Consider the following 5,339-nt stretch of genomic DNA (forward strand, 5'->3'; position numbering starts at 1 on the left):
TGTACTTGTCACTTTTCCATGTGTTAGTTGTGTCTTCTGAGCAGTTTGTCAGCTTTTGGACACCTTTGAAGTGTTTTCTATGTGTTTTCTATGTGTTTCTATGTGTTTTTGTTTGCCTGCCATTGGTTTTAACGGTGTTCGACGGTGTTCCATGAACAGTTCGACGAACAGTTCGGCGAACATACGGGCGTTCGACGAACCGAACTCGAACCTTACGGGGGTGGCTCAACTCTAATTATCACTTAATATTTAAGTATGCTGACATTCCCCTATTTACCGTATAAGCCTGAAAACTGCCCCTATATACAGTATGAGCCCCCACACAGCCCCCTACATATAATATAAGACCAACATAGCCCCTCTATATACAGTGTGAGTCCCCATATGGTCCCCTATATACAGTATGAGCCTCCACATAGACTTTCTACATACAATATGAGCCCTCATATAGCCTCCTATTTACATGATGAGCCCCCACATAGCCCCCTATAAACAGTATGAGCCCCCATATAGCCTCTCTATATAGAGTGTGAGCTCTCACATATCCTCCTATAAACAGTATGAGCCTGAACAATTCCTCCTATAAACAGTATGAGCCCCCACATGGACCCTATAAACAGTATGACCCTCACATAGCTTCCTATATCCAGTATGAGCCCCCATATGTCCCCCTATAAACAGTGTGAGCCCCCACATAGCCTCTCTATATAGAGGTTGAGCCTCACATATCCTCCTATAACAGTATGAGCCCTCACTTAGCCACTCTATATACAGTATGAACCCCACATAACCCCATATACTGTATACAGTATGTGCCCACACATAGCCTCCCTATATACAGTATGAGCCCTAGGTAACCTCCTATATACAGTATGAACCCCCACGCAGCCCTATATAAACAGTATGAGCCCCACATAGTCCCTTTATACAGTATGAGCCCCCACATAGCCTCCTAAATACAGTATAAGCCCCCATATAGCCTCCTATATGCAGTATAAGCCCCCACATATTTTCCCATATACAGCATAAGCCCCCCACATAGTCTCCTATATACATTGTGAGCCCCATCATAGCCTCCTACATATACTGTGAGCACCCTCATAGCCTCCTATATACAGTATGAGGCCGCACATAGCCTCCTGTATACAGTGTGAGCTCCACATAGCCTCCTAAATACAGTTTGAGCCACCACGTAGCCTTTGTATATACAGTGTGAGCCCCCACATAGACTCATATATACATGCAGAAACAACATACTCATCTCGCTCCTGTTCCCCGGGTGTGCTGCTCCGGTCTCCAACACCCTGACTCTCCATACAGCAGACGCGATGATGTGACGTGAATTACATTTTGCAGAGACTAGTGTTGAGCCACCCCCGTAGTGTTCGGGTTCGGTTCGTCGAACACCGGGATGTTCGAGGAACTGTTCGTCGAACTGTTCGTCGAACACCTTAGAACACCGTCGAACACCGTTAAAACCAATGGCAGGCAAACAAAAACACATAGAAACACATAGAAAACACCTTCAAAGGTGTCCAAAAGCTGACAAACTGCTCAGAAGACGCTCTCTTTAAAAAAGCCGGCCGGCAATTCAGCAGTGGCATACACCGGTACCCGACAATTTAGACAAGAAGGAATAGAGCCTCACACATAGATTAGATAGATAGAAACATGTCAGTCACACATATATGAAGTACAGTGACAGTGTTGCTTACTGTACTTGTCATTTAGTGTAAAGGATTTATTTAAAAAAATAATAGTGTTTTCACGCACCGTCTCTTTAAAAAAGCCGGCCGGCAATTCAGCAGCGGTACCCGACAATTTATAACAGAAAGAATAGAGCATCACACATAGATAGATATAAACATGCCAATCACATATATAATAAGTACAGTGATAGTGTTGGTTACTGTACTTGTCATTTAGTGTAAAGGATTTATTTAAAAAAATAATAGTGTTTTCGTGCACCGTCTCTTTAAAAAAGCCGGCCGGCAATTCAGCATCTGTACCCGACAATTTAGAACAGAAAGAATAGAGCATCACACATAGATTAGATAGATAGAAACATGTCAGTCACATATATATGAAGTACAGTGACAGTGTTGATTACTGTACTTGTCATTTAGTGTTAAAATAAAGGATTTATTAAAAAAAAAATTGGCGTGGGGTTCCCCCTAATTTTAGGCTCTAGCGGAGGTTAAGCAGACGGCTGGGGCAGATGTTTGAAGCCTGGGAAGGGGGTAATACCCACGGAGCTTCCCTGGCTACTAATATCAGCCCCCAGCTGAATACCTAGCCTTTACTAGCTATTAAAATGGGGGACCCCCCCAAAAAAATGACATGGGGTCCCCCCTATTTTAATAGCTAGCAAAGGCTAGGCAGACAGCTGGGGGCTGATATTAATAGCCCAGGAAGGGTACCATGAATATTGGCCCCCTCCCAGGCTAGAAACACCAGCCGTCAGCCGCCCCAGAAATGGCGCATCCATAGGATGCGCCAACTCTGGCACTTAGCCTCGCTCTTCCACGCTGCCCTGGTGCGGTGGCAGGGGGTAATAGGGCTGGGGTTCATGTCAGCTTATAATGCCAGCTGACATCAAGCCCAGGTTAGTAATGGAGAGGCGTCTATAAGACACCCCCATTACTAACCCCATAGTCAAAGTTAAAAAAAAAAAACACAAACACCCAGAATAAAGTCCTTTAATTGAAATAAACACACAATTCTTTATTGTTCTAAATTAAACCATACTTACAGTCACGCCCATTCCAGCTGAAGCCAACGATCTCCTGCAATAAAAGAAAAATAATAAAGCAACCTCATCCTTACCTTTCCATGGTTCCCATGACAGCTTCAGCTCTGCTACATCGAGATGACAGGCTGGACCGCAGCAGAACGCTGCCATCCAGCCTGTCATCCCGCGGACACTGAGAAGAGCAGGCATGCTTCCGCTCCTCAGTGTCTCTCTGTGACGGCATCCAGATGAGCCGAGGTCATGTCCAATGAACTCAGCTCACCTCATGTACGTCACTGACAGCGTGGGAGAATTCTCACGCTGAAGCGCTGAGTGCAGGAGAATTTTCCCAGGCTGTCAGTGACGTGCATGAGGCTGATATTTAAATTTGGTGCACAAATCGGTGATTGGTCGTGGGCAGCGTCCGCGACCAATCAGCACGGTAGTGTTTAACTTTGGCGGCAAGATCAGTGATTGGTCGCGCGCCAAGACCGCGACCAATCACCGATTTGGGCGCCACATTTAAATATCGGCCGCGACCAATCAGCACAGCGTTGTTTAAATGTGGATCCAAGATCGGTGATTGGTCGCGGCCGATATTTAAATTTGACGCACAAATCTGTGATTGGTCGCGGGCAGCGTCCGCGACCAATCAGCACAGTAGTGTTTAACTTTGGCGGCAAGATCAGTGATTGGTCGCGGTCAAGACGGCCGCGACCAATTGGATGTCAGCGCCGCTCCCCGGTTCTCCCTTCACGCCCTAGCCGCATGGATGTCAGCGGCGCTGCCTGTGCGGATACTTCCGCTGCGAGAACCCGGGATATGAGCGGGCGCTCGCAGCAGAAGTATCCCGACCCGCAGCGCCGCTCCCCGGTCCTCCCTTCACACCCTAGCCGCTGATGTCCCCACAGTATCCGCATGGTGTTACAAAGGTCCGGACATTTGTGTTAAAAATCGCTGATTGGTCGCTGGCGCTGCCCGCGACCAATCACCGATTTGGGCGCCAAATTTAAATATCAGCCGCGACCAATCACCGATTTGGGCGCCAAATTTAAATATCCTCCGCGACCAATCACCCATCTTGGCTCCACATTTAAACACCGCTGTACTGATTGGTCGCGGACGCTATTTAAATGTGGCGCCAAAATCGGTGATGGGTCGCGCCCAGCGTCGGCGACCAATCAGCACAGCGGTGTTTAAATGTGGAGCCAAGATTGGTGATTGCTTGCGGCCGATATTTAAATTTGGCGCCCAAATCGGTGATTGGTCGCGGGCAGCGCCCGCGACCAATCAGCGATTTTTAACACAAATGTCCGGATCTTTGTAACACCATGCGGATACTGTGGGGACATCAGCGGCTAGGGTGTCAAGGGAGGACCGGGGAGCGGCGCTGCGGGTCGGGATACTTCTGCTGCGAGCAGTCGCTCATCTCCCGGCTTCTCGCAACGGAAGTATCCGACCAGGCAGCGGCGCTCCCCGGTCCTCACCAATACGATTAGCTGATTGGTCGCGCTCTCCGCACCCGACCAATCAGTGATCTTGGCGCCACATTTAAATAGCGGCCGCGACCAATCAGCGAGCTTGGCGCCAAATTTAAACAACGCTCTGCTGATTGGTCGCGGACGCCAGACGCGTCCAATCAGTGAGATTGGCGCCAAATTTAAACAACGCTCTGCTGATTGGTCGCGGACTCCAGCCGCGACCAATCAGCGAGATTGGCGCCAAATTTAAACCCCGCTCTGCTAATTGGTCGCGGATGCCGGCCGCGACTAATCAGCATTATTGGCGCCAAATTTAAACACCGCTCTGCTGATTGATCGCGGTCGCCGTCCGCGACCAATCAGTAGTATTGGCGCCAAATTTAAACCCTGCTCGGCTGATTGGTCACTGTTGCCGGCCGCGACCAATCAGCAGTATCGGCGCCAAATTTAAACACCGCTCTGCTGATTGGTCACAGTTGCCTTCCGCGACCAATCAGCGATTTTGACGCCAAATTTAAACACCGCTCTGCTGATTGGTCGCGGCCGGCGGTTGCGACCAATCAGCATTATTGGCGCCAAATTTAAACCCCGCTCTGCTGATTGGTCGTGACCGCCGGCCGCGACTAATCAACATTGTTGCCGCCAAATTTAAACACCGCTCTGCTGAATTGTCGAGGTCGTGACCAATCACCATTATTGGCGCCAAATTTAAACACCGCTTTGCTGATTGGTCGCGACCACAACCTATCAGCATTATTGGCGCAAAATTTAAACCCCGCTCTGCTGATTAGTCGCGACCGCCGGCCGTGACCAATCAGTGATATAGTCGCCAAATTTCAACACCGCTTTGCTGATTGGTCGCGGTTGCTGGCCGCAACCAGTCAGCGATTTTGGCGCCAAATTTAAACACCGCTCTGCTGATTGCGCCGGGTCTGCCGCATACATATTCTAGAATACACGATGCGTTAGAATCTAGTTTCATGAAATAATTTAAAAAAAAATTGACGTAGGGCTTCGCACTATATTTGTGTCCAGCCAGGTACAGCAGGCAGGAACGGGCTGCCCCCAACCACCAGCTGCCTATTTGTACCTGGCCGGACACAACAATATAGGGAAGCCCTTTTTTT

This window comes from Phyllobates terribilis, unplaced genomic scaffold, assembly GCF_046119375.1.
Source record: "Phyllobates terribilis strain yellow unplaced genomic scaffold, ASM4611937v1 Scaffold_97__1_contigs__length_5976380, whole genome shotgun sequence".
Classification (NCBI taxonomy): domain Eukaryota; kingdom Metazoa; phylum Chordata; class Amphibia; order Anura; family Dendrobatidae; genus Phyllobates; species Phyllobates terribilis.